Source organism: Ochotona curzoniae, unplaced genomic scaffold (genome assembly GCF_017591425.1).
Source record: "Ochotona curzoniae isolate NIBS_2020 unplaced genomic scaffold, NIBS_Ocur_1.0 scaffold_4683, whole genome shotgun sequence".
In the NCBI taxonomy this organism is placed as follows: Eukaryota; Metazoa; Chordata; class Mammalia; order Lagomorpha; family Ochotonidae; genus Ochotona; species Ochotona curzoniae.
Window position 1 is genome coordinate 10,703,700 of NW_024467121.1, and position 11,089 is coordinate 10,714,788.

Here is an 11,089-nt window from a genome sequence, read left to right on the forward strand (position 1 = left end):
ATCACAAGGTTATAAGTGTTCGTTCTATTGTTCTCTAGATATTTTGTGGCATGAAATAATTCATAACATAAAGAAAGCGTCTTGTGAGCTAGTTTGCAGGTATTCAGTGCAGTAAAATTAATGCCTGGAAGTTAGAAGCAGCAGAGTGAAAAAAAAATGGCACTGCCTAGGACAGTATTGTAACTGGCACCAAGAGCAGCAACGACAGAACAATGACTTAGTAGGGATCCTGACTTTGATAACAGCAGACTTTCTGTGACACTGTTTCTTTTGAGCAAAATTTATCTCAAAGATATCTCACTTTCCTGAATTTTTCTCTGTGTAATGTGACATGCATATGAACTTCAAGTTCCGTAGGACTGGGGACAAATGTAAAATAATAGGGAATTTGGAAAGCTATTGTCATAGGGATTACTTGGTTGAACACCTTTTGATTTCATTACTAATTTAAAGTTACTTTGGCTGTCTATGGTATAAGAAGAAAGAAAACCACAGGTGGCTCTGAGCACCTGTGAGGCTTTTGATGGATGGGAAACTTGGCTTGAATTTGTCACCATCCACAGCAGGTTGCTACAGCAGGTTCAACTTATGGCACCTGATGCATACTTTCCTGCTCAGGGTTTTTATGCTAATTATTTAGAAATTACTTGACATGACACTTTTTAAATTCACTTCATGTGTAGATGAATTTGGCAAAGTCAGAGAAACAGTCAGTAGCCAAACAAATGGGAATACTTTGGGATGCAGATCACAAGCTCCTGGTGGGCAAGAACTAAGCCTTCATCTGTTCTCCACAATGTCCTACACTGCTCTCTAAACATCTTGTGTTGCTGATTAACATGTCTCTAATGGTGTGCTTGACTCTGATAGAGTTTGCGTGATAAAAAAGTCATATTTTAAAAAATGATGGCCTCAGATTCTTTCTAGAATGTTTAGACAAATGTCCAATAGAGTGTTCTCATTATAGTAGATACTGTGTTGTTATTATCTTCAGTGATGTATTAAATCTATTCCCCTAAACAAATGAAAACCTCGATTTTGTCAAGAGGGAACTGTATGCAGAGGCCTAACATGAGCTCATTGAGGCCAGCATTGTGGTGCAATGAGTTTGCTGATTCAAATCCCAGTTGTTTCACTTCTAATGCAATTCCTAGCTATTGTGCTTTGAAAGGCAGTGGAAGATGGCCCAAGGAAATGGCCCCTGTATTCACGTGGGAGATCTGGGTGGAGTTCTAAAATCCTGACTTTGGCCTGGCCCAATCCTTTTGGTATGTCTGTGTGGGGAGTGAACTAGTGGATGAAAACCCCTCCCCAACCTTGCATTTCATATAAATCATTAAAAAAAAAAACCCTTAAAATGTGATCACAGAAAACTCTTATACTTACATCTCTAGTATCAAAATAGTTTTTTTCAGGGAGGTACATTGTAAACACCTGTGGTCCCCCAGGCACATCTGCAGTATGCCCAATTTCAATGAGGCTACAGTATGACTTTCCACATGTGCTCATTCACAGTTGGGATCATTATCACCTATTTAGACATACTATTTTTAAGACATATTTATTTATTTGAAAGTCAGTGTCACAGACAGAGACAGAGAGAGATCTTCCATCTACCGTTTTACTCCCAAGACAGCTGTAATGTCTAGGACTGGGACAGGCTGAAGCCAAGAACTAGAAATTTATTCTAGGTCACCCCCATGAATCTCAGTGGGCCCAAACATTTGATCATTCTCTGCTGCTTTTCCCAGATCATTGCTGGGAAACTGGATCTTAAGCGGAGCAGCCGGGACTCGGACTGCTGTCCGTATGTCATACTGATACCGCAGCCAATGACTTTAGTGACTGTATATTTCAAGCTTTATAGAGTCTGCTGAAACCAATAGTGCTAAATGTGGGCATCTCCGGTAAACATTTTTTTTTCTTATTTTGACAATACCTGTTTATTTTAAGAAAAAGAAAACCTCTATGGAATATAATTGCAATTTAATTGTAGTTGAAGAAAAGAATTACATAGCAAGTGTGGGATGATTAACACTGTTTCTATGTTTTAATTATGGGTGAAATTTTCAATGACAAAGATTGACACATTTTTTTTACTAAGTTTTATCTAAAGAATAAATAAAAATGTGGACTGATTTGAATAATTTAGAACAAACAGCTTGGCTAGATAAGGTTGGATGTCTTTGAGGTGTTCTCTAGTCGTTGCAGCACTGTGGTATATGATCAGGATCTCCTAGGCTTTATGAACATTTTTTTTTGAATGTAGGATAACCATGAAAAGAAACAGTTTTTTAGAAATTCCTGATTTTGGTCCTTCATATTACCTGTATCTTCTTTATCCGTGGGCATAATGGGAGTATACAGTGCTCTATATGTGTGTCTGTCACTGTCTAGGTACATATTTTTATATTATGTGGTAGCATGTCCTATGTCCCAGCAAAGTGTCACTCTGTTAGGGGATGTTTTTATTAATTATATTATACTTGTGCCTAACTAGAGACTAACACATAGATGAGAGCAATTTAGTGTTGAATGAGTGGATGAATATACACTGACTGAATATATGAATCCATTTTCTATGGGACAATATTTGAGATAAATCACAAAGAATATTAATACTTGGAATCCTTCAGAAATATATGCGTCTTCATTTATCACATATTTATCCACACTTACTAAACAGCAGGACTAGCATGGTGATGATTCTACAACCTGGAAGCATTTGGTATTGATTTTGGTGGGAACCATTTGCATGCCATGATCAGGGCAGCAAATGATGCAAAACACAGCCACGGGATTGAGGAAACAGAGGAAGAAGGCTTGGATTAGTGTTGGGAAAATGAGGTTATGCAGTAGCTACAGAAAGCAAAGAGCCAGAGACAATTTTTCTTTATAGTGAAATGAGATTAAACAGCACATGTTTGAATGATAGTAGGACAGAGTTAATATTTAAGGACAAGTTGAAATATAACAGAAGCATAGGAATTAATAAAGGAGGAAAGATTATGGGACTGTGGCTTTGAGGGTTAAGCCACTGCTTGTGATGCCAGCAGCCCATATGAACACCAGTTCAAGTACTGGCTATTGCTCCCACCCATCTCTTGGCCACTGTGGCTGGGAAAACAGTGGCAGGTGGTTGCAGTATTTATGCCTCTGTACTCATCATGCAGGAGACCTGGAATAAATTCCTGATTTCAGCCTGGCCTAGGCTTAGCTGTTGTGGCTCTTAGGCGAGTGAATCAAAGGATAGAAGATATTTCTGTCTCTTCCTCTCTCTCTCTAACTCTGATTTCAAATAAATAAATAATAATAAATAAAGGAAATAAAAAGAACTGTTTCTTGGGAGAATACACAAATGCTATACATAATACATTAAATCTCAAAATGTCAGCTTCACTCATATACATACATTGTGGTTTTGTATACTTTGCATATTAGCTACCACAAATCAGGGATATTTGACTCTTTGGGACTGGCTTATTCCACTAAGCATAATGGTCTTCAAACTTTTCTGCTTGGCACTTTTCTACTTAGCCCAAATTCTTCCTTTGGTGGAGGGTCAAGTGTGTGATTATAGAGTAGATTGTGATCCCAGGTGGATGGACAGGGAGAAGACATGCTGACTTTGACAATGGGAAGGTAGCAGGAAAGGGAGAGTGGGGACATTCCCAGGGGAGAGCTGGCGAGAAGTTTGAAGTGGAAATTCTTGGAAAGAGGAGAGGAGACTGTGGGGACAGCATGGTTAGGGCAAGCACACAACAGTGAGCAAGGACACCTTCAGTGACCCTCATAGCCTGGAACTGGAGAATTCACCATCTGTGCAAGCCAGGTAAGGCGGCAGCAGTCTGTGTCACTGGTCATACTGTCTGAGGCAGAAACTTGTGGACCACCATGACTAAATCAGCATGGGGGCATGACTGAGGGCAGAGTGCCAAGCCAGTCCAGTGAAGATGGAGCGTATTTCTTCCTCCCTAATCCCTTACAATGGCACTTGATGACTAATAGTGAATGCCATCCTGATGATGCAAGTAGAAACTGTGATAGTTCATGCACATGTGTAAGTACGAGATTTTATCAGAGGAATAAATCCACAGTGCTCCACTGATGTTGAGTCTGGCTTAGAGGATTGAGAGAAGTCAGGGAGCCAAATTTGGGATGTGAGATGTTCATCTCCTCACGTTTTATCACAGGTTCCCAGACTCATTCTGCAAAGGTAGATCACAAAGAGGCAGCATACCTGGTTCTGGGAATTCCTCTATTCTCTGCAGGGTGGAGAGTGGATCTTCTTCTTCCTGTGAGTGTGACAGCCTCGTGTTCTCTGACTTGGGAATTCTATGACTGTACTGTAGTTAAGCCTCTGGGCATTCACTGTATCTGCCTTCAGAGGCCCCGAGTTTTCTGACTGCCCAGGGTAGGTCATTGCAGAAGGCTCTATGATCAAATGGATCCTTTGTGTGATTCATGCACCTGTGTGGATAAGACATATAGGCACCGTGGGCTCACCATTGGCACTGGTCACCTTGGGAGAGAGGAGATGAGGCTGTTACCGTAATGGCTGAACTGATTATACTCTCTTCCCACTGACAAGAGATAACTACCATGTCCTACTTGGGCATCACCTGGACTTTGGGTCTCCTTGAGCCCTGGCCAGAACACCCTTATCTGTCCCCACTCCCCCAATCTCACACCCAGATATCCACTGAAGGACAAACACTCCAATAAACCATAGAGGCATATTTCAAAAATAAAACACATCAGAGGATAAATTCTTGTGCAGGGGCCATGCTAATCTTCTCTGTATTGTTCCAATTTTAGTATATGTGCTGCTGAAGCGAGCACATCAGAGGATAAATCCAACAAGTATTTCCATGAATGTGTAAAGATAAATGTAGAAATAAAAGAAATATGAACAAGAAAAACAATATGACTCTCCCAAACTAACATAACAACACTTCAACATTAGAATATGAAGGCAAAGAGATTGATATAATTTCTGAAAACAAATCATGAGGTTACTAAAAAACACTGAATAATAAATATGTAGCTAAAGAAATCAATGTAGGAAATGAATTGAAAAAAATGCTGGGAAATAAAAATATTGAGAGAAATCAAACTCAAATGTTAGAAATGAAGAATTCAGTACATCAAATAAAAATAAGATGAAAGGCTTGACAACAGGTTTGGTGAAGCAGAAGAAACGATATCTGAGTTACAAATTTTCAGAAATACCTCAGACAAGAAAATGAAAATCTGAATGCAATGTTTGAGTTTTATGAGATTCTATCAAATGACCAAACATGTGTATCTGTGTGTTCAGCAGAAAAAGAGAAGGCAAGCAGTTTTAGCAAGAGCATGGAATGCAGCAATGGTATGCCTCAGCTTGATATATTGTACCGTTGAAGTATCAGGATGATGTTACCTGTGGCACAGGTAAATGAAACAAAAAGAACAAGGATTGGAAACAGGCTCTTGGATGAAGAACACACATGGAAATTCAGCTCACTCAAAATTGCGGCTGGGTCTTGGGGTAGAGAACATTGTCACATTAGAGATGTTTAGACTGTCCACACATGAGAAGGAAGTGCTGGACCATCAGCATGTAGTGGTGATGGAGAAGATGGAGCCATGAGCAAGGGATACACAGAGCCAGAGGAGTGGTATCCAGAAGGGGTACTATGAAATGAAGTGAAATCCCATATTTTCTCCCTTCTTGAAGTAAATTTAGAATAGTATTAGAGACTGAATTCTGTCTCTTTATAAATTGACACATTGAAGCCATAACTCTCAATATGACATTAAATGATAGCTGTACAGTGCCTAGATGAACTGAGCTAATCCTGCCCTTCCTTCTCCTGCCTGTGATTCTTAGGAAGACTGTCGAATGTACCGGGAGTGTAAGAAGGTAAGGAGGAACTATCTAGAATAGCTGGGCTTTGTTCTTATTCTTCTTAAAGAAGGATGACTTATGTTGCTTTAGCTCAGCAATCCCAGATCCCCAGGGTATGAGTAGGCAGGCAGATGATTTTGGAGTTGCTCGGCTGTTGGAAAAGTAGAGCTTGAACAGATGGGACTCATCTATCCAGGCTCTGCTGTGTCTTGGGGGCCCAGCTCACCACGAATCATGTGTTCCTGCCTATGCTTGCTGTATGGAAGTAACCAAGAGGCTTTGTTTGATGTAGGCTCACTGGACTTTTATTCTTTATTGGCTGGGTTTGTACCACACTTCCTGCCAGAACTGGCGCTTAAAATTCTGTTAGGTGAGAGAAAGTGTATAGACCTGAAAAAGCTTCTAGAATCCTGCTTGAATTAGGAAATATAGATCATGTCGGGATATTTAGAGTTGTTCCTTAGGACTGGTAACTGGTGTTTAATGAAATCTTTCCAGAACTTGATATTAGTACATGGTATTTTTCTTTTTTTGAAATGGAGATATATTTATTTTTATTTGACAGGCAGATTTTACAGAGACAAGAGATGAGAGAGAGAGAGAAGAGAGAGAGCGGGAGAGAGAAAGACGCACATAGACACACACACAGACACACAGAACATTTCATCTATTTGTTCACTCTCCAAATAGCCACAGTGATCAGAGCTGAGTGAATCCAAAGCTGGGAGCCAAGAACTTCTTCCTGTGTTTTCACATGGTTGCAGAGACCAAAGTCTCTAGGCCATTCTCTGCTGCCTTCCAAGACCATAAACTTGGATGTGGAACAGAAGAGAGCAGCCAGTACACAAACTGGAGCTCATATGGGATGCTGGTGCTGCAGGGGAAGGATTAGCCTGCTGTGCCATCACACTGGCCCCACTGCATAATATTTTACAGAGCGCTTTTGGGGGAAAAAAAAACTAGGCTTAGATGAGATCACAGAAGTGGATCCACTCTAATGGACGTAGTATCCTTATATGAAAATATGTCAAGGTGCTGGTGAGTGGCACAGCAAGTACAGCTGCTGCCTGCAGTGCTGACATTGCACGTGGGTGATGGTTCAAGTCCTGGCTGCTCTACTTTGGATCCAGCTCCGTGTTGGTATATCTTGGAGGGCAGCAGAGGATAACCCAGGTACTTGGATCTCTGCTCCTATGTGGGCACTGAGAGTAAGCTCCTGGCTCTCGGTTTCAGACAGGTCCAACCCTAGCCATTACAGCTGTTTGGGGGATGACAGTGGAGGAAGGATTTCTGTCCTCTTCTTGTATGCTCTGCCTTTCAAATGCATCAATAAGTCCTAAAAAGGAGAGAATATGCAGAAGATCTTGCTCCTCACTGTGTTCCCCTGCCCTGCCTGCCTACAATGTGCACACAAGTCAGGAGGCAGACATGTGAGGAAAAGGGCCCTTGCCAGAAATTTCAGTGACAAGATGGAAACCTTTATCTTGGCCTTACAGCCTCCAAAACTGTGAGGACATAAATATGTGTTATTTAAGCTAAGCAGTTTGTGGTATTTCGTTATGTCAGTCCTCTCTGACTAATGTAATGGATGAGCAATCGATAGTTTATTCAAGGATCATCACTTGTGCAGTTTTAATTTGGAGTCTGAAAAGGAGGAGGAAGGCTGGGATCCTAGGTTGTATTTCCAGTCAGGATGTCATGTGCATGAATCAAATGTGTGTGTGTGTGTGTGTGTGTGTGTGTGTGTGTGTACACGTGTGTGTGTGTGTACACGTGTGTGTGTATAAAACAAGGAAAGAAAAGAAGGGGGGAAGCAATGAACAGAGAATATGTGAAAAAGAGTTCTCTAGGGGTCAGAATAACCAGCTGTATTTTCTCGTCTGCACCCTTATTTGCCTTTTCCATCTGCTATGAATAATAATACTCACCACCCACATACTTTGAGGTTTGTGTGAAAGTGTATTAGAAATAATGACTTTGATCTTTCTCTGATAAAGGAGTTGTGTTTGCACAAAACACTATATTAGCTTAATCATGATAGAATTGACTTTTGCTTTCAACACGGCCAGGATTGTTACAGGTAGGAAAGTCTGCTTGGGATGAATTATGCAATTAGGTTCTTCTTTGCACGACAGCAAAGAACCCAATTTATGCTTCCAGAAAGGAACAGACAGACTCTGGAAATAAATCCCTGAGCCACAAGATGCTATTCTATTTTTGCACAATGAGCAGATAGCTGGAGCTCTGTGGAGCTGCCTGCAACTTGGCTTCCTATGAGGCGACAGCCACATGAAGGCTTTATTCTTACTGTCAGGAGGGAGTGGAGAAAAAGCATCAAGCCTTTCAAAATGACTGCTCTCTTCCTTCTCTAGGGCTTTTCTTCTGGAACACAGTTTGTGCTGATTTCAAGGGAAAACGTAAAGCAGCTTAACTGGCATGTTTCCCAGCTGCTCAGGTTAAGTCCTATTTAGACATGAATCCAACCACCTGTCATTAACATGATCTGAAACAGGCCTGCTGAAAAACTATCTCTTTGCCATCTGCCGTGATGTGGGGATGCTTTGAGTGAGGCTGCACATCCCAAAGTGGTTGATATATTGCTAATCTTTATGTAGGAAGATGATCCATGCCTTACAATCATTTCTGCAGAGCTTTAATGAAAAAAAAATTCCCTGGCACTGTAGCCTGGTGGCTAGCGTCCTCGCCTTGAACATGCTGGGATCCCATAAGGGTGCTGATTCTAATCCTGGTGGCCCCGCTTCCTATTCAGCTCCCTGCTTGTGGCCTGGGAAAGCAGTAAAGAATGGCCCTAAGCCTTGGGACACTGTACCCATACCGGAGATGCAGAAGAGGTTCTGGGCTCCTGGTTTAGGATTGGCTCCGCTTCAGCCACTGCAGCTGCATGTTATCAGTGAATCAGTGGACACAAGGGCACAAGATCTTCCTCTCTGTTTCTCCTCCTCCCTGTATATCTGGCATTCCTATAAAAATAAATAAATCTTTAAAAAATATTTCCTTCCAATAGAAGGCTTCATTTTTGCTATCAAGGAGCAAACGCTTTATTTGAGGATAAAAATGCTTGTAAGCTCCTGTCATTTACATTTTAATTATCATTTGGCCAAGGATCTGTTATATATCTGTTATACTCTTCAAAACCTAGACTTTAACATATTGGATTAGATCTGCCAATGAGCAGACTCAGGAAGTGGTTCACATAGCCATGGAGCTGTTTTCAACAGTCTCTCCACGAGGCTGTACACCCGTGTTTGGCTGTGTTTGAAGTTTTAGGACAGCAAGTTAGAAAGGGAGCATCACCCACAGTCTGGAATCCAAAAACAGAAATATGTATGATTTATCCATTTATTCATCCATTGCACATATAATTCAAGAATGTTTGTTAGATTGCAATTATTTTAGGTTATGAAGGGGTGGATGACGGGATGAACCCAGACACTGAGAGTCTATTTAATGATAACACCAGAGTTTCAGAGGGAACTTACATACCTATGTCAACATATATACTTCCTATCATTCTTGTTTTGGTATGACTACAACAAATATTATTGTATGTAATTCCTGTTAAGTCCCGCCTCACAAAAATTCCTGACCCTAGCCCATTTTCAAGTGTTCTGTCCTTCAGTTTTCAAATAACCTGTTCATTCTCTATCCTTTCTCCATTTCCCAATTCTCTCCTCTCCCAATAACCTTCTACTATTGGATTTTATCTTTCAAGCATTACCTAAAATCTTTTCAGAGGTCCATATTTTTTCTCTCCTCTCTATTTTCATAACAAAGCCATTAACTTTTTAATGTTGATTACAGAGGTGAGGGGATGGGATTACAGACCCATGCGGGCCTCTGGTATGAATGCAAAGGGTCAGAGAAGGGAGAGGAGTGAGAGAGATGTGTCTTTGGTGAGGAACGGGCGGGAAGGGAAGAGGGTGCGCTGCCCTTTGTCTGACTACATTAGTGATGGAGAACTGAGACGCTCTCCTGATGCTGCCTTAGAGGCCTCAGTAGGGCAGAATGCCCTGGAAGGGTCACTTGAGTAGTTAAAGTATGAGAGGTGACATAATCTTTGTGTCCTCACAGGGGCTCTTCATTGTTCTCTCTGTATGAGTTCTAAGGCCTGTTGCTTGTCTACATCTGCCTCAGTATGTCCACAGACCTAGGTAACTTTCCCACAAATCTTGTCTTGAAGTGTTGTGTCACTGGCTGCTTCCATCCTTGGAGAAATATTTGAGGCCTTCTACTAGATTACAGGACTCCATTGTCCCTCATGTGCATCTGGATATGATCTTCATCCTTTCTCTGGAGTTCTTTTAAAGTTACATTTTAATTACATTTAAAGTAATGGGGATGGCCAGGTTCTGCAATATGTGCTCTTCATTTGGATCACACATTCATGGATGTTACCTCCTATAATATTAAGGTACTCATGTTATTCTGTGGTTCAGTTCCAATCAGGTGGCCTAACCCACCCAACCTTCAATTTCAGCTCTTGCACTCACGGTCCAGACTGTCAGCTGCTCTATCTCAGCATGTTTCTGTGGGTATGTAGGTGTGGTTGAGCGGTGGGAACATTCTTCCAAAAGCCCCATCAGGAAAGCCTCCAACCCAAGTTCCTGTGATGCCTGTGGGTGCAGTAGTCTGACCTGTGCTATCCCCAGCTTTGGCTCCCATGTGTACCAGTGGGCACAACAGCCCAGTCAGGGCAACCCCTTAAGCCTCTCCTAGTCTTTCCCCTAAAGCTGGCTCTTCTGTGCACCGGTGAGTGCAATGGTTCAATCAGGCCTACTGCCAGATCTGACTCAGGCCCACCCATCTGAAGGTGCCCTGACCTGATTGAGGTGACCCTCCTGACCTCTGCCAGGCTGGCTCCTGACCTGATTATGGCTCTCCCTGGTAGGTGCTGCAACCTGGTCTATCCCATCCCCAACCTCATTTCTTGGACATGTTAACAAGTGTTGTAGCCTGGCCTGGTCCTCCCCCACAGCTGGCTCATCAGCAGCCCAGTTGGGGAGTTCTTTGGGGGTACTAATCCTTACCCAACCTGGCTTGTTTACACTCTGACAGGTGTTGTAACCTGGTTCAGCCTGCACCTGAAGGACCCCACTTTAAAACTAGACTCTGATATAAAAAAAAATTCTTCAGTTCTCCATAATCTCATTTGTGGGAATTCAATCTGTGATCACCACC

At 41.8% G+C, this 11,089-nt stretch overlaps 1 pseudogene; it reads right to left on the reverse strand.

Moving 5' to 3' along the window:
* Positions 1-4,743: 4,743 nt before the first annotated feature.
* Positions 4,744-4,842, reverse strand: LOC121148268 (annotated as a pseudogene).
* Between the last annotated feature and the right edge of the window lie 6,247 nt (positions 4,843-11,089).